Raw genomic sequence first — 20621 nt, 5'->3', positions numbered from 1 at the left:
AATGATAGAAGGGGACTCCGAAGTCTGCGGACGCTGGCAGATATACCTCGAAGTCTCCGTGCACAGGTAACTCACTAACGTCTAGACTGGAAAGATGTACCTGGATCTGCACAAAAAGATATGCAGAAGCGTAGTATGAGTACACCACAACGGTACCCAATAAGTGCCAAGCCTAACCTCAGTAGAGTAGTGACGAGGTCAGGTCATGCCCTATTGGAGAATAGATAATGACATAAAAAAATATTTAAATAATTTAATAAGATAAAATAACTATGGAAATGAATCAAATAGTATGTCACATTTAATGACACCAAATAATTTCAAATAATATCTCGTGGAAACAAAACAGAATTCCTTTCAACTTTATGAAAATCACAACAATTAATCGAAGGCAACTATGATCATAAATCAATATCAACAAGGGCATTATCGAGGTACCGTCTCGTAGTTCTAAATCATAAATAAATTCACAATATCTCATTTCCTTATCTCACCGCGGGAGCCTTCAAAATTTAATTTTAAAGAAAACATTTTTTTCCGAAATAGCATCCCGCGTTTTAGCCATCCTTATCACACCGCATGACTTCTAGTAGTTCCCCCTACTAGCCACGTATATCAAGCCACCCTTATCTCACCGCATGTGTTTCAATACCCAGACCATATACCACCACATGCGTATCAATATCACAATATATCACAATTTGCATCTCAAGTGCCCAAATATTTCAATTTGCCAAAATAAATCAACTATATTTTTCACAATAAAGAGCTCACGGTTCATGCCAACATAAATCATCAATAATATTTTTCCACAATCAAGAGCCTACGACCCCATCACAGTGAGTACACAAATCCTACAAAATATTCAGGAATAAATAGTTTAGCAAAATAATATTTCAAAATCTTTAACACGTTGCTTCAATACCAAATTAAAATATCAAATACTTCATATTAATAATATTTAATTTAAAGAAAATCAATTTCAAATAATGCACAGAATAAAAGAAACCAAGTTTCAACCAAACAGGTAAAACAATTAGCAGGAAAAGGTCAAGCAAATTTAAAGTATACAAATCAAATCAATGATGGAGAATATAATAAGATTTAATAAATTAATTAATATGCAACAGTGATCTTCACAATTTAAAAACATAATCCTTCACATTTAGTCCGTGTACACACTCGTCACCTCGTGTACACGACTTTCATCACATTATAATTAATTCCAATCCTAGGGGAGATTTCCCCACACATAAGGTTAGACAAGTCACTTACCTCGACTTGCTCCAATTTAACCAAGTAATATGCTTTTTCCTCGATTTTCCGATTTCGGTCGACTCGTATCTAGTCATAATTAATTCGATACAGTCAACAAAAATTATAAAATTAATTCTATAAGAAAATACTATATTTTTCAATAAAAATCCGAAATTAACTCAAAAATGACACGTGGGGCCTACGTCTTAGAATCCGGCAAAAGTTACGAAATATGAACGCCCGTTCAACCACGAGTCTAACCATACCAAAATGACTAAATTCCAATAAAGATTCGACCCTCAAATCCTCAAATCTATCCAAGAGGGTTTTCAAAATTTTCCAACTTAAATCACCAATTAAATGTTAAAAACAGTGATGGATTCGGGTAATCTAACCAAGATTGAGTTAAGAACACTTACCCCAATGTTTTTCCTTGAAAATATATCAAACATCGCCTCTGCTCAAGCTCCAAGTTGTTAAAAATGGCGAATGGGACGAAGCCCCCCTGTTTTTATAACTTACAGATCTGTCTAGGTTGACCTCGATCATGAGGTCTGATCCTGGACCTTGATCATAGGAGTCCGATCGTGGGGAGTCCGATCATGGGACTGCCTCAATCTTGGGCTACCTAGATCTTGGGCCTTGATCAGTGGCCTTCGATCACTGGCCTTCGAGCTTACCTTCGATCATGGCCCTCGAGCCTTGCCTTCGATCATGGCTCTCGAGCCTGCCTTCGATCCTCGACTCGATTTCTGGCCTTCGATTTTTGGGCTCGATTGCACAGCAGAAGAATATTTGTAGCAGCTTTTGCAGTAGATGTTTAAGTCCCATTTTTTATCCGTTAACCATCCGAAACTCATCCGAGGCCCTCGGGACCTCAACCAAATATACCAACAAGTCCTAAAACATCATACGAACTTATTTGAAATCTCAAATCACATAAAACGACGCTAAAATCACAAATTATGCTCCAATTCAAGCTTAATGAAACTTAAAATTTCCAATTTCTACATTCGATGTTAAAACCTGTCAAATTAAGTCCGATTGACCTCAAATTTTGCACACAAGTCATAAATGATATAACGAAGCTGTGAAAATTTTTAGAACTGGATTACGACCCCAATATCAAAATGTCAACTCGCCGGTCAAACTTCCAAACTTTAAATTCCTATTTTAGCCGTTTCAAGCCTAATTTCACTACGAACTTTCAAATAAAATTCTGATCACGCTCCTAAGTTCAAAATCACCATACTAAGCTGTTGGAATCATCAAAATTCTATTCTGGGGTCGTTTGCACATAATTCGACATCCGGTCGCTATTTGCATTTAAAATTTTAATTTTTCATAAAAATTCCATATCTTGGGCTAGGGACCTCGAAATTTGATTTCGGGCATACGCCCAAGTCCCAATTTACGATACGGACCTATCGGAACTGCCAAAACACTGATCCGAGTCCGCTTGCTCAAAATATTGACCAAAGTCAACTTAGTTGAGTTTTAAAGCTCTAATTCATATTTTATCCATTTTTTCACATAAAAACTTTCAATTTTTTTTTCTGACTGCGCACGCAAGTCGAAGAATGATAAATAGTGCTTTCCGAGGTCTTAGAACACATAATTAATTATTAAATTTAAAGATGACATTTTGGGTCATCACATTCTCCACCTCTTAAACAAACGTTCGTCCACGAACGGAGTTAGAAAATGTATCTGAGCTGGTGAATAAGTGTGGATAACAGCTGTGCATATCATGCTCGGTCTGCCAAGTCACCTCCTCGGCCGGATGACCCATCCACTGAACCTTCACGGAAGCAATGTTCTTTGACCTCAGCTTTCGAACCTGCCTATCTAAAATAGCCACTGGTTCCTCAACATAAGATAGATCCTTGTCCAACTGAACCGAAATGAAGTCTAACACATGAGACGGATCGCCGTGATATTTTTGAAGCACAGAAACATGGAATACCGGATGAACTGCAGAGAGACTAGGTGGTAGTGCAAGTCTGTAAGCCACCTTTCCAACTCTTTCAAGAATCTCAAAAGGCCTAATATACCTAGGGCTCAACTTGCCCTTCTCCCCGAACCTCATCACACCCTTCATAGGCGAAACCCGGAGCAATATCCGCTCACCAACCATGAATGCAACATCACGAACCTTCCGATCCGTATAACTCTTCTGTCTAGATTGGGTTGTACGAAGTCGATCCTGAATTAACTTAACCTTTTCCAAGGCAACCTGAACCAAGTTTGTACCCAATAGTCTAGCCTTGCCCGGTTCGAACCAATCCACTGGAGACCGGCACCGCTTACTATACAAAGTCTCATACGGAGTCATCTGAATGCTTGACTGGTAACTGTTGTTGTAATCAAACTCCGCAAGTGGTAAGAACTGATCCGAAGCACCCCCAAAATTTATCATACACGCATGAAACATATCCTCCAGTATCTAAATAGTGCGTTCAGACTGCCCGTCCGTCTGAGGGTGAAATGCTGTACTCAACTCTACCCGAGTACCCAACTCACATTGTACTGCCTCTAAAATCGTGAGGTAAACTGTGTACCCCGGTCAGAGATGATAGATACCGGTACACCGTGAAGTCTGACAATCTCGCGAATATATACTTGAGCCAGCTGCTCTGAAGAGTAAGTAGTAATCACAGGAATGAAATGAGTTGATTTGGTCAGCCTATCCAGAATAACCCAAACTGCATCAAACTTCTGCTAAGTCTGTGGGAGCCCAACAATGAAATCCATAGTGATCCGCTCCCATTTCCATTTTGGAATCTCTAACTTCTGAAGTAATCCACCCGATCGCTGATGCTCATATTTTACCTGTTGACAATTTAAACACCGAGATACATACCCATTATGTCTTTCTTATCCACCTCCACCAATAGTGTTGCCTCAAGTCCTGATACATCTTTGCAGCACCCGGATGAATGGAATACCGCGAACTGTGAGCCTCTTAGAGAATCAACTCACGCAAACTATCCACATTAGGCACACATAGCCTGCCCTGCATCCGTAATACATCGTCATCTCCAATAGTGACTTCCTTGGCATCACCGTGCTGAACTATATCCTTAAGGACAAGCAGATGGGGGTCATCATACTGGCATTCCCTGATATGATCATAAAGAGAAGACTGAGAAACCACGTAAGCCAAAACTTAACTCGGCTCGGAAACATCCAATCTAACAAACTGGTTGGCCAAGTTCTAAACATCCAAGGCTAAAGGCCTCTCTGCTACCGGTAAGTATGCTAAGCTGCCCAAACTCTCTACCTTACGACTCAAGGCATCGGCCACCATATTGTCCTTCCCAGGATGATAGAGAATGGTGATATCATAATCCTTAAGCAACTCCAACCATCTCTGCAGCCGCAAATTAAGATCCTTCTGTTTAAACAGATGTTGTAGACTCCGGTGATCGGTGTAGATCTCACAATGGACACCGTATAAGTAATGCCGCCAAATCTTTAAGGCATGAACAATAGTTGCTAACTCAAGGCCATGTATATGATAATTCTTCTCATGCACCTTTAACTGTCTGGACGCGTAGGCAATCACCCTACCGTCTTGCATCAACACTACGCCGAGACCAATATGTGACGCGTCACAATACACAGTATAAGATCTTGTACCTGTAGGTAATACCAATACTGGGGCTGTAGTCAAAGCTGTCTTGAGCTTTTGAAAGCTCTCCTCACATTCCTCCTTCCACCTGAACGGAGAACCCTTCTGGGTCAATTTGGTCATACATACAACAATAGAAGAGAAACCCTTTACAAATCGGCGATAATACCCAGCCAAACCAAGGAAACTCCGGATTTCCGTAACTGAGGACGGTCTGGACCAATTCTGCATTGCTTCAATCTTCTTCGGATCTACCTTGATCCCCTCGCATAAAACTATATGACCAAAAAATCCCACCGAATCAAGCGAGAACTCACACTTTGAGAATTTTGCATATAACTTCTTTTCTCTCAAATTCTGCAGCACAGTCCTCAGGTATTGTTCATGATCTTCCCGACTCCGGGAATACACCAGAATGTTGTCAATAAAAATAATGATGAAAGAATCAAGATAGGACTGAGTGCCTGGTAACAAATCAATGCCAAAGTCAATATCCCTGTCGGGTAAGATCCGCTGGAAATACATCAGGAAAATCCCTTACCACAGGAACTGACTCTACAGTAGGAGAATCAATACTAACATCTCTCACATAGGCCAGATACGCATCACACCCCTTCTCAACCATTCGTTGAGCTTTAAGAAATGAAACAACCCTATTAGGAACATGATCCGAGGTACCTCTCCACTCTAGCCGCGGTAGACCTGGCATAACCAACGTCACCGTCTTGGCGTAACAATCAACAATAGCATGATAGGGCGACAAATAGCCCATGCCTAAAATAATATCTAAATCCACCATACTGAGCAATAATAAATCAGCTCTGGTCCCAAAATCGCTGATAACAATTAAACACGACCGATACATGCGGTCCACAATAATAGATTTACCTACGGGTGTAGATACATAAACAGAAGAACTCAAGTAATCACGTGATACACCCAAATACGGGGTAAAATAAGATGACACATAAGAATAAGTGGAGCCTGGATCAAATAAGACGGATGCATCTCTATAACATACCAGAATAATACCTGTAATAACAGAATCGAATGTAACGGTATCTGTCCTAGCAGGAAGGGAATAATATATAGCTTGGCCTCCCCATTTAGGGCGACCTCTACCTGCCCAACCTCCATCTCTAGCTGGCTGTGCATGTGGAGTGGCAACTGGTGCAGTAATCATGGCCTGAGTAGCATGAGGACCCTGTGGAATAGGTGGGGCCTGAGAAATACGTGGAGGTTCACCCCTCCCAAGTATGGGGCAATCCCTCATGATGTGACGAGTGTCACCACACTCAAAACAAGCCCTCGAAGGACGTGGCTGCTGGGACTGGCTCGGGCCTGATCGACTAAACTGTCCGCTGAAAGCACCCCGTACAGGAGGTATAGAAGACAATGGTGGTGCATAATATGGAACTTGAGGTCTGGGAGTAGTCGGAATGCCACTGGAAGCTGGAAGTGCTAAATGAATAGGACGACTCACATAACCTCTACCACGACAGGCTGCAACTGGGGCACGAGAATTATTATATGTGCCAGAAACTCGGGATCTCTTAGCTTCCCTCTCTTCCCTCTCCCGAGTCCGCATACCTTCCAATCTCCTAGCAATTGACACCACATGTCGGTATGTGATGTCCATCTCTAGCTCTCGGGCCATACTGTATCTGATACTAGGGTGAAGACCCTTAATAAATCTGTGAACCCGCTCTCGAACAGTAGCAACTAAGGCTGGTGCATGCCTAGCCAAATTACCGAATCAGACGGCATATTCTGACACGGTCATAGAACCCTGGCGCAGCTGCTCAAACTCTACACGCCATGTATCCCTAAGACTCTGAGGAACATACTCCCTTAAGAACATATCTAAAAATTGATTCCAAGTAAGTGAAGCTGCCTCAGCCGGACTATCCAATTCATATGCCCGCCATCACTGGTAGGCTGCTCCTCTAAATTGGAATGCCGTGAAAGAAACCCCATCGGAATCCACAATACCCATAGTACAAAGGATACGGTGACATTCCTCCAGAAAACCTTGAGCATTCTCTCAAGCTAAACCGCTAAAAGTGGGAGGGTAGTACTTCTTATACCTCTCGAGCCTGAGCTGCTCCCCCTCTGAAACTGTTGTCCTAAGCTCAGGCCGAACTGGGACAACTGGCTGCACTGGTATAACCTCTGGGGCATGGTCAACTTGGGCCCGTGGTTCTGGAGTACGGGCGGCGGGAGTCTGTGCTCCTCCCCCGGCCTGAGATGTGGCAGGAGCAAGTGGAATTAACCCTGCCTGAGCTAGAGTGCCAAACATGCTCAAAAACTGGGCAAGAGTCTCCTGAAGTGCAGGAGTAGTAACAAGCGTCTCAGGTGCCTGTTCTCCAACTGGAGCTACTGGTGGCTCTAGTGCGGCAGCTCGTGCAGGTACTCTGGCTGCACCACGTGGTCTTCCTCGGCCTCTGCCCCGACCCCGGCCTCTTGCGGCTCCAAGAGGGGGCACAAGTATCTGATCATCAAATCCAGTTATGCGTGTCCTCACCATTTGTGAGAGAATAGAAAGACAATTGTTTAGAACTTTGAAATCAACAAAGGCACACGATAAGGAATCAAAGAAGTGAATATTTCCTAACAGTTCCATAGCCTCTCGAAGATAAGTAGAGACGTCTTCATACCTATCCGCAAGACTCTACTAAACCTTCTTGTGACTCATAAGACCTATGAACTTAGTGCTCTGATACCAACTTGTCACAACCCCAAATTTCCTCCGTAGGAGGTCGTGATGGCACCTAGTCTCTAAGACTAGGTAAATCTATCAATGCGGAATAGTTATAAATATCTGAATAAATAAACTACAATTCAAATAATTTCAACTCCCAAAACCCAGTAGAAATAAGTCACAACCTTCTAAAAATTTATTCTCAATGTTTCTATGTATCAAGATCTAAAGAAAAATAAGGAAGCAACATAAAATGATAGAAGGGGACTCCGGAGTCTACTAACGCTGGTAGATATACCTCGAAATCTCCGTGCACAGGTAACTCACTGACGTCTAGACTGGAAAGATATACCTGGATCTGCACAAAAAGATGTGCAGAAGCGTAGTATAAGTACACCACAGCGGTACCCAGTAAGTGCCAAGCCTAACCTCGGTAGAGTAGTGACGAGGTCAGGCCCTACTGGAGAATAGATAATGACATAAAAAAAATATTTAAATAATTTACTAAGATAAAATGACTATGGAAATGAATCAAATAGTATGTCACATTTAATGACACCAAATAATTTCAAATAATATCTCGTGGAAACAAAACAAAATTTCTTTCAACTTTATGAAAATCACAACAATTAATCGAAGGCAACTATGGCCATAAATCAATATCAACAAGGGCACTACCGAGGTACCGCCTCGTAGTCCCAGATAATAAATAAATTCACAATATCTCATTTCTTTATCTCACTGTAGGAGCCTTCACAATTTAATTTTAAAGAAAATCTTTTTTCCCGAAATAGCATCCCGTATTTTAGCCATCCTTATCACACCGCATGACTTCTAGTAGTTCCCCCTACTAGCCATGCGTATCAAGCCACCCTTATCTCACCGTATGCGTTTCAATACCCAGACCGTATACCACCGCATGCGTATCAATATCACAATATATCACAATTTGCACCTCAAGTGCCCAAATATTTCAATTTGCCAAAATAAATCAACGATATTTTCCACAATAAAGAGTTCACGGCTCATGCCAACATAAATCATCAATAATACTTTTCCACAATCAAGAGCCTACGGCCCCATCACAATGAGTACAAAAATCTTACAAAACTATTCAGGAATAAATAATTTAGCAAAATAATATTTTAAAATCTTTAACACGTTGCTTCAATACCAAATTTAAAATGTCAAATATTTCATATTAATAATATTTAATTTAAAAAAAATTAATTTCAAATAATGCACAGAATAAAAGAAACCAAGTTTTAACCAAACAAGTAACACAATTAGCAGGAAAAGGTCAAGCAAATTTAAAGTATACAAATCAAATCAATGATAGAGAATATAACAAGATTTAATAAATTAATTAATATGCAACATTGATCTTCAAATTTAAAAACATAATCCTTCATATTTAGTCCGTGTACACACTTGTTACCTCGTGTACACGACTTTCATCACATTACAATTAATACCAATCCTAGGGAAGGTTTCCCCCCCACAAGGTTAGACAAGTTACTTATCTCGACTTGCTCCAATTTAACCAAGTAGTATGCTTTTTTCTCGATTTTCCGATTCCGGTCGACTCGTATCTAGTCATAATTAATTCGATACAGTCAAAAAAAATTATAGAATTAATTTTATAAGAAAATACTACATTTTTCAATAAAAATCCGAAATTAACTCAAAAATGGCACGTGGGGCCCACGTCTCAGAATCCGGTGAAAGTTGAAATATGAACGCCCATTCAACCACGAGTCTAACCATACCAAAATGACTAAATTCCAATAACTATTCGATCCTCAAATCCTCAAATCTATCGAAGAGGGTTTTCAAAATTTCCAAATTAAATCACCAATTAAATGTTAAAAACAGTGATGGATTAGGGTAATCTAACCAATATTGAGTTAAGAATACTTACTCCAATGTTTTTCCTTGAAAATATATCAAACATCGCCTATGCTCAAGCTCCAAGTTGTTAAAAATGGCGAATGGGACGAAGCCCCCTGTTTTTATAACTTATAGATCTGTCCAGGCTGACCTCGATCATGGGGTACGATCCTGGACCTCGATCATAGGAGTCCGATCGTGGGGAGTCCGATCATGGTGGAGTCCGATCATGGGACTTCCTCGATCTTGGGCTGCCTTGATCTTGGGCTACCTCGATCTTGGACTGCCTCGATCTTGTGCTACATTAGTTGAGTTTTAAAGCTTTAATTCATATTTAATCCATTTTTTCACATAAAAACTTTTTAGAAAAATTTTCTGACTGCGCACGCAAGTCGAGGAATGATAAATAGTGCTTTTCAAGGTCTTAGAATACATAATTAATTATTAAATTTAAAGATGACATTTTGGGTCATCACACAAGTGCCGGAGACACCGATGATCTATAAATAACTCACAAGACACACCATAGAGATAGTGCCTCCAAATCTTCAATGCATGAACGATGGCTACTAATTTTAAATCATGAATAGGGTAGTTCATTTCATGTGACTTCAACTGGCACGAAGCATAAGCAATCACTCTACCCTCCTGCATTAAGTCACACCCAATACCGATTCGAGAAGCATCATAATACATTGTATAAGAGCCTGAAGCTAAAGGTAAAACTAGAACTGGAGTTGTGGTCAAGGCAGTCTTGAGCTTCTGAAATCTCTCTTCACACTCATCCAACCACCTGAATTGTAACGACCCGACCAGTCATTTTGCGTATCATGGCCCCGTTCCCCCATTTACTGCTCAATTTATGCTTTATAGTTGTTTTATGACTTATCGTGTTAGTGAGTTCGGGTCCGGAAGGAATTCGGAGTGAAATTAGACATTTAGTCTCATAATTGAAAATTTAAGTTAGAAAAGTGGACCGGATATGGACCTATGTGTAAACGACCTCGTATTTGAATTTTGATGATTTCAATAGCTCCGTATGGTGATTTTGGGCTTAGGAGTGTGTCTGTAATATTATGTGGAGGTCCGTAGTGGAATTAGGCTTGAAATTCCGAAAGTTGAATTTTTGGGAAGTTTGACCGGGGGTTGACGTGATTTGGTAGGTTCCTGAATCGTTTGTATAAATTAGAAATTTCAAAGTTCATTGGGGTTGAATTGGGGTGTAATTCATGGTTTTAGCATTGTTTGAGGTGATTTGAGGGTTCGACTAAGTCCGTATGATATTTTAGGACTTGTTGGTATATTTGGTTGAGGCCCCGAGGAGCTCAGATGAGTTTGGGATGGTTAACGGATCATTTGTGGCCTTAGTGGGATTGCTGATATCTGTTGCTATATTTTTCAGATTTTCTCTTTCGCATTCGCGAGTGGGCCCTCGCATTCGCGAAGATGAATTTCAGGCAGGCAAGATTTACTCTTCGCGTTCGCAATGGGGTCTCTCGTTCGCGAAGAGGAGCTGGGTTGTGCATTGCGTTTGGGTATCGCGTTCGCGAAGGGAAAAATAATGGGCATGGGTTTTTGCCTTCGCATTCGCGAAGGGGAGCTCGCGTTCGCGAAGAAGGGCTCTCTAAAGCATCACGTTCGCGAGCAGTGTTTCGCGTTCGCGAAGAGAAAATGTTGGGCATCACATTTTGTGCTTCGCGAACGCAAGGGACCTATCACGTTCGCGAAGACGAGAGGTCTGGACAGAAAGTTTAAGTTCAGAAATCCAGTTTTAACGATTTGGAGCTCGGAGGCGATATTTGGGTGATATTAAGAGGAAACAACGGGGTAAGTGTTCTTAACTCATTATTGGTTAAATTACCCGAATCCATGGTTGTTTTTATCATTTAATTGGTGAATTGAGTTGGAAAAGTTTGAAAACCCTCTTGGTTTAAATTGAAGATTTGAGTGTCGAGTTGGGGTCGAATTTTGGTAAAATTGGTATGGTTAGACTCGTGGTTGCATGGGCTTCCGGATTTTATAACTTTTGTCGAGTTCCGAGATTTTGAGCTAATTTTCGGATTTTTATGGAAAATTATTATTTTCTTATGAAATTAATTCCAATGAATTTTATTGATTGAAACGAATTGTTTATGACTAGATTCGAGATGTTTGGAGACCAATTCACGAGGCAAGGGCATAACAGAGAAAAGAATTTCACGGCTTGAGGTAATTAACAGTTTTAAATCTAGTCCTAAGGGTATGAAACCCCGGATTTTGGTATCATGTGATTATTTTGGAGGTGACGCACATGCTAGGTGACAGGCGTGTGGGCGTGCACCGAAGGGATTGTGACTTGGTCCGTCCCGGAAAACTAAAAAGTTGAATAATTTGTTGTTAGCTATAAACTCTTTATGTGTTGATAAAATTTGACTGTAAATCATATTACAAATCATGCTTAGGCTATGTGATAGTACTGTTGGGACCCACAGAGGTTGCGTACTTGTTGAATTGCCTGCTAAATGCTATATGTACTCAGTCTCAGTTTTTACTTGCACATTTTATCTCAGTCTCTGTTATTCTTATTGATACATCATATCATTGTTGTTTGGGCTGATTTCATGATTATTAAGAGCCCGAGAGACTGGAGAGATTTATTACCGAGTGAGGCCGAGCACCTGATTATGAAATATTGATACCATAGCACGTGAGTTATCCGTGCAACACATGAGTTGGCCGTGCAACACATGAGTTGGCCGTGCAGATCCTTATATTATACTATAGCACGTGAGTTGGCCGTGCAGATCCTTACATTATACTATAGCACGTGAGTTGGCCGTGCGGATCCTTATATTATACTATGGCACGTGAGTTGGCTGTGTAGTACGTGAGTTGGTCGTGTGGATCCAGATATTTATATTATGGCACGTGAGTTGTCCGTGCAGCACGTGAGTTGTCTGTGCAGATTATAGCGCTTGGACTGTAGGAGCCCCTCCGGAGTCTGTACACCCCCAGTGAGCGCGGGTACCCATTGAGAGTGAGTGATGAGGGTTGGGAGCCTAGGGAGTGATGGGGGCTGGGAGCCCAACGAGTGATTGTTGTCCTAAGAGGTTGTACTTGATTTTCATGTGTTGTTACACTTAGTTGCTATCTGTCATTGTTGTGAAATCTCTAAAAGATTGTTGATATATGGATTACATGAACAAGAATTGTATAAAAATTGATTTGACATTAAATTGTCAGATTTGATAGCATGTCTATTCTTTGCTGGAATTACTGGAAATGAACCATAATTGTGTAGCTCGTTACTATCTTCAGTTCCTTATTTATTATTGTTACTTGTTGAGTTGGCTGTACTCATACTATATCCTGCACTTCGTGTGCAGATCCAGGTATTCTTGGACATAGCGGGTGTTGATCCTTTCGCACAGTTGATTTTCAGGAGATTTTGAGGTAGCTGCCGTGTTCTACAGACCTTGTCTCTCCTTCACTATCTCTTTGTTCACTGTATTTGGTCTTAAGACTATTATAGACTATATTTTCCAGACTTGTATTCATATTATATGCTCATGTACTCAGTGACACCAGGTTTTGGGGAGTGTTTGTATTGTATTTAAATATTATATTTTCAACCTTAAAGAGAAGTTTTGGTTTATTGAGATTATCGGCTTTCCTAGTATCGAGATAGGCGTCATCACGTCAGGTTGGGATTTTAGGTCTTGACATGAATGGAGCACCTTTCCGAGTTAATTTAGTCATAGGAGCTGCAATAGACGAGAACCCCTTCACAAAGCGACGATAATATCCGTCCAAGATGAGAAAACTCTGAATCTCAGTAGCTGAAGATGGCCTGGGCCAACTCTGAACTGCCTCTATCTTCTTCGTATCCACATTAATTCTCTCATTGGACATTATGTGTCCCAAGAATGCCACCAAACTAAGCCATAACTCACACTTAGAGAACTTGGCATAAAGTTTCTCCTCCCTCAATCTCTCTAATACAATACTCAAGTGTTGTGCATGTTCCTCCTGGCCACGTGAGTACACCGGGATATCATCAATAAATACTATGACAAACAAATCAAGATACGACTTGAGTATACTATTCATCAAGTGCATAAATGCTGCTGGGGTGTTAGTCAGCCCAAAAGACATCACGAGAAATTCATAATGACCATAGCGGGTCCTGAATGCTGTCTTTAGAATATCCGAATCCCGAATTTTCAACTGGTAATATCCAGACCTCTAATCAATTTTAGAGAACACCCTTGCTCCCCGGAGCTGGTCAAATAATCATCAATACGTGGCAGAGGATACTTGTTCTTGATTGTAACTTTGTTCAACTGCCTGTAGTCGATGCACATCCATATAGTACCCTCTTTCTTTTTCACAAATAGAACTGGTTCACCCCAAGGCGACACACTAGGCCTAATAAACCCCTTATCAAGAAGTTCCTAAAGTTGTTTTTTCAATTCCTTCAACTCAGCTGGTGCCATACGATACGGAGAAATATAAATGGGCTGAGTACCCAACACCAAGTCAATACCAAAGTCAATATCCCTGTCGGGTGGCATACCCTGTAGGTATGCAGGAAATACATCCGGAAAATCTCACACTACCGGTTCAGAGTCAATAATAAGAGTGTCTGCATCAATATCTCTCACAAAGGCCAAATATAACAAACACCCCTTGCCAACCATTCGTTGGGACTTTAAGTAAGAAATTACCCTACTGGAACATAATCTAGAGAACCTCTCGACCCTCGGCAACCCCGGTATCGCCAATGTCACAATTTTTGCGTGACAATCCAGAATACCATGACATGGAGACAACCAATCCATACCCAAGATTACATCGAAATCAACCATACTAAGCAATAAAATATCAACTCTAGTCTCTAGTCCCCCAATAGTCACTACACATGATCGATATACACAGTCCACAATAATAGTATTGCCCACCGGCGTAGATACATGAGCATGTGACACTGAGGACTCACAAGGCATATCCAAATAACGAGCAAAATATGATGATACATATGAATATGTGAAACCAGGGTCAAATAATTATCACGACCCAAACCGATAGGCCGTGACGGGCACCCGGTACCTTACTCAATTGAGTACCAACATAACGTATATTTTCGTATCATACTATCATAGATAACTGAGCCGGAGAGGCTACCATGAGATAAGTAGAACACAACATGTAATACCAACTTATACATAAGACATATGGGTCTATAAGGCCAAAATAACCACTCGTACACTGGACATACGCCAGCAAGGCCATACAATCTTTTACGTACATGACATCTGTCTACAAGCCTCTAAGAATACATAATTTCCATAAAGGTCGGGACAGAGACCTGCCATACCAAATAATACATATCTAAATTATACTAACCAAACAAGCAACTCTAAAACAAATGGAGCGCACCAACATCTTCTGCTAAGCTGATCGCCTACTCGGAGGACTCTCGACCTGTCTATCGAGACCTACGGGCATGAAACGCGGCGTCCCCAGGCAAAAGGGATATCAGTACAAATAATGTACCGAGTACGTAAGGAATAAAAATTAGTAAGGAATGGACATGAGAGAAACATGGAGTAAAAGACTCAACATGTAAGTCTGAATAACTCTGTGAATCATTTCATATTTATAATATCATGCATATGCGTATAAATGTCATACCATGCATAGGTATATGCGTTCACAATATCATCAAGCCTCTAAGGACATCCCATCATTTCATCTCGGCCACTGTGGGCAAATCATCAACGTATACCAACTTATAAGGTGGTGGTGCGTATATAACGCCATAACCTTTTCCTATATCCCATATGAATATAATATATGCGTATATAACGCCATTTGGTCATGGGTCAATGTACATATATAAATGAATGAAATGCATAAGAAATATGTTAATAAGATTTCTCGGAATATCATAAAAATCAATATGCTTTTCGGATAAACTTTATCAAATACGTATTTTTTTTAGACCCATGAAAAGAAAATATAATAATAATTCACATGGAGAATCAAGAATATAGACACCCCTAGTATTTCTATGAATAGAGTCATTTATGAAAGTTTCGTATTTTGCTCATTTCATTTGTATTATTTGGATCATGCCAAAAAGAAAGAAGGGATAACCTTAACATACCTGAGCCGATTCTCTTGACAATCCCTCTAACACACGTCTTTTGCGAAGAACACATAACGGCAGATCGAATTAGGAAACAATCCATATGATATTCTTGATAAAGATTACACCGTATTCCCTTATAATCACAAAATCCCGTTGCTATTATGCTAAGAAGTCTCGTATGAATTTGTTTCAAGAAAATTCACGTTACTACCATTCAAATGCTCGTATGAATTGTTGAAGCATTTTTATCCGTTAATGTATTAGTTAGTAATGAACATCTTCATTAAAGAAGCCTTTTGTATTTAGTGGGTGTGGGCCCCACTTATGTGTGACTAAGCCACAAAATCCTCTAAATAATCCACCACCTCCTTAAGCATATGATTAGATGTCAACTTGCTGCCAACTTTCCAAAATCCCACGTGGATTGTCATCCCACTTATAATTATCCAACAAATCTCACTTAAATATTTATCCACAAATCCAATAATTAATTAATTACCCACATAATTAAGAATTATCTAAAATTACTTAAAATACTACTTAATTTTAACACACTTTGTACACCTTACTATTATGGTCATGTGGTACCTTGTATGGCACTAGTCCATAAATACGGGGTATTTTAGCTCGGGCCGTATTTTACCTCAAAATGCCAAACTTCGACGGAAATTTATTTTCTTCGATTTGCTTACCCTCTCACCTTCACGAATTTACTTATCACTTGTTTGAAATAGCATAATGCTTACAATCTCAAAATAATCTTATTTCCCAACTTACGTCGATTAACTTACGGTGAAACTTTAACATACGAAAATACGGGATGTAACGTCATTCCCCCCTTTGGAACTTTTGTCCTCGAATGTTGACTGATGCACTTATCATTATCATAACCTATGTCTTCTGAATACTTTAGTACTCTCCTTGCCATCTAGGTAACTATTCTGTGAATAATTCCAAAGGCTAGGGCATTCCCCCCTTAAGGCCTCTTTCTTACACCACGACTTATGGTCGGAATCCTTCCAATCTCGTAACTGTTGCTACCTTCTATCATGCAGCCTGTACGACTCTGACCTTGTAAGTACGCCTATGCGACTCTTCTCTCCTTTTTTCTCCAGCTTTTAGCCCATCTCTAGGCCTCACTTTGTAAACATATACAGAGCTTGACAAGATGTCCCCCTGGGCATCTATAGGTATACTGAAGTTCTTCGCTCGGTACTTTGTCGAACTTACGAATATTGCTATATCTTATTTCATAGGCCCGATTATCTATCCGCATGACTTTACTGCATCAAAGTAGGTCATAATATACCATAACTCTTTCCTCGATTTATCGTAACTGAGGTCTGCTACCAAACTCCAGGTTACGTTCGTTGTTTATCCCATATGTATAAATCTATGTCCTTTAATGCTTCCTCATTACTGTTCATCTTAAGAATGACGTCCTAATCTCACCTCATATTTTGTTACTTTTTTCTCTCCATTGTTGATTCACGTTAATGTCGATCTATCATCTACCACTGATAACTTGATCTCTTATGTAACACTGCCGCTAGGGCTCACGTATCATCGGGGACATCTGGAATAATTAGATTGATCCACTTATGGGCGATACTATACTTTCATAACCGTATTTTGTAGCATCCCAATATGACTCAACTTACATGGGTATTTTAATTCCGTACAATTCATGAAATCCTCTTCAAGTCATTACTCAATCGAAGACCCAAACGTCATCCTTTATCTATCACAATCACATCCCCATTCCACTACCGGGGCAACATTTCATTTCTTCTAGATGCTATTAGTCTTAGACTTCTTTGAGTTCACTCATGCTATACTAAGCTTTCTATAATTTAGAGAGACCATTAGCTCCCTTGTTTTCATGGGCTTAATCCTGAGGACTTATCCATTCTCGTCACCTTCTCACTCGCCCTTTCTTATCCTTACTCCTGCCTTCCTAAAACCTTGTCGCTTTACCATCCATACTTTAACTTGCGACCTACACATATCTATTTATACTACTCGTAACCTTCCTTCAACTTGCTTGCACCATAGATTTCCTCGTGTTATTCTGGAACATCAAGCGAGACATCACATCGTCTCTAACTCTTCTTTATTCTTTTAACTAGACCTCTTGATACATAGAAACCATAGGCCATAAAATATGCCATTGACGATGCCGTTATCATTCCTGGATACTGAGTCTCAGTGTTTCTGGTCTTCTATCTGAAGTATGGACTATTCACAACCTTCTGCATTTGAGTATCTCGTACGTTTTTCACCTTCACCTTACTTACCTTAAAATCTCGATCCTCACATCTTCTATCTCTTTTCTGACCTCCCTTCTACATAGGTATAATTCACATCCACAACTTGAAGCTTTATTATAACACTTGCACCTCTAGTGCATACACAATCCAGTGTGAGCTTCATACTGACTTCTTATGAGGCTGGTACTCTTCTAACTAGCTTTCTCATAGAGTCGTTATGGAATACAGTTGTTATACTATCTCTTTTGTACCTCTTATATTAAGGGTGATTCTGCAATGTTTTCAGTCACGATTTCTATAATTTTCTGGGTCCAATAATCATACTCCTGATTTGCTTCGTTGATGTAACTCTTTAGTTTCCTCTTCCTTCTGATCAGCCTTTGTGTAGGCTTAAGCTATCTTTCGATCTGCGGCTCCTGGTATTAGTTATTACTTTAGTCTTTCATAACCGCTATGGAATATCCGTGATACCATCATCCAACAATTCAATCCCTTGTCTATGACTTGGACTCAATTCTTTCTTTTAACTTATACCAGAGTCTTCTACAACTGTATGATTGTCAACATATATGCTGCATGGATAATACTCCGAAATCTAAAGTGCATTCATAACGTAACTAACTCTGGATCACTGATCGAATAATTCCTTTTGTTCCTTCTCAACTTTCTTTAAATGTGCAATTACCTTTCCTAGTCATTTTTCCATTTGTTGCATGCATACTTAGCTTATCTTAGTTCCCACGCATCCCAAAATTTTCATGCAACTCATATGATCTCGAATATTACTTTTGATTTTTCTTCCCATTCCTTAGCCACGGTAAGTGCCACTTTCTAATGGAGTGCATACAATGTTGTAGTGAGACTGTGCTTGGCTTGAAGCCTTCTTCCTTATTTCCTTAGCTAGTCTTTCGTTGTAGTACTTAGGGAGGATCCTCTGATTCTTGTAAAGTTGTGAGCTTATTACATTATATACTCGACGGACCTTTTGATGTCCTTTCCTTGCCTATAATTATCCATAGTTACTTACCTCCACGTCCTTGTGCTTGTAGGGTTGCTTCTGAACTTGATATTTGACTGTCTTCCTAGTGGCACCCTCTTTTATTTCCGTAACACTCATATGGTATCTTTAACTACCCTAACTCCTATCTGAATATTTTTTAAGTATTACAATGTCATAACTGCGAGGCTGAATTCAGTATATCGGGTTTTACTATGTTCATCTTGCATGATCTACTGATCTGTATGTAACCTCTCGACTAGCCATAACTAGGCTCTTCCTTAATCAACTACTAACTATTCGTTGGCCCATTCTCATATCAATATTCTATGTAATCTATCTTGGGCTATTTCCTTTGTCTTAACTTACGTCTCGCACTGGCTCCTTATCTATAAATAACATCTCGGGCAGGGACCCTTATTTCCTTTCCTTGACGTCATATTTGCATAATGTTCTGGAATCGTAGCATATCTCTAGGCTTTGAATAAGTTCAATCTCATCCCTTTTTCATTTTTTTATCGCATTCTTCCCTTACCATTCCATAATTACTAGAACCACTTAATTCTGACTTAATACCACATCACTCCATATTTCCCCCCTTTAGTGGAGTACTAAGAGTTGGAGTTACGACGACCTACCTATAGATGTTTTACCTCTTCATCTTTGGCGTCCTTTCACATCATCGATGACCCTTACTCTCATTGCGGTAATCTTTCTGTACCAAGGATACCAAAATTCCTAACTCGTGAGGGTGACACTTAGTATAACTGGCACATACAGTCCTTTAAGCTTAACTTTGCTCACATTGCTTTATTTAGGGAAACGTCTTCCTGAATGACCATTCTCTGAATTTCTCATGAATCTCCTTCTGCTGTCCATTCTATTATCGCCGGAACGAAATCTGAAATTCTCACGATACCGATTATTATCAAATCACTAAGTCCTTAATTCATGTTTAGTTTATCTTGTTCATCAGTCCATACTGATTTCTATTATTCTGGGGTCTAACTTTTCCATTTGGTAATAACGTTAGAGTCACGAACTTATTTTTCAAAACGAGGATATGACTTTATGGCCTATATTCTTTTGTTGCCTCAAGGCCTGTCACCTCTCGTCTTTTTATTCACTTAACTATAGACTCTATAATACTGTCATCTTTTTGATCTACCGTTGTTATACATGTATCATATCTTACTCATAATGCTTCATTGACTCTCTTCTTATTTCCCGCTAACATCTATGTCTATCACTTTATTCTGAAAAGTAAAACAAGATATTCTTTTGCTTTTATCTCCTCTTGCTCCATCCATTGGCTCTTCGAATTTCCTAACATTCTTCCTCTACTAGGGACATGAGCCACACTACGGTAATATTTATCCCTTCAAGGCTTCCAGTGCCTATCTTTGTAGTACTCATGTCTAGCTGTACTATTTTAGAGTGCACCATCTGGGTGTCTCACAAGGAGATCTATTAGCACATTTGCAATATCCTTCGGAAATGTCAACTAACGCAAACAATCCATCCACCATTTTAGGTCACTCTAACCCCAGCTGGATCCTGATATTCGTCCTTCTCTTATACTACTTCTGTTAGCTTCCATAGGGCATAAATGAGATGGGTGTGGCCAATTGTACATACCTCTGTTACAATTGAAGGTAACTCAAAATGCTTATATTTCTCTGCCTGAATGGTAAATAATGATATTTTTCACTAACTGGGTACCTCGTACCCTTCTTCAT

The sequence above is a fragment of the Nicotiana tomentosiformis genome, chromosome 9 (assembly GCF_000390325.3).
Source record: "Nicotiana tomentosiformis chromosome 9, ASM39032v3, whole genome shotgun sequence".
Classification (NCBI taxonomy): domain Eukaryota; kingdom Viridiplantae; phylum Streptophyta; class Magnoliopsida; order Solanales; family Solanaceae; genus Nicotiana; species Nicotiana tomentosiformis.
This window is presented reverse-complemented; position numbering follows the sequence as displayed.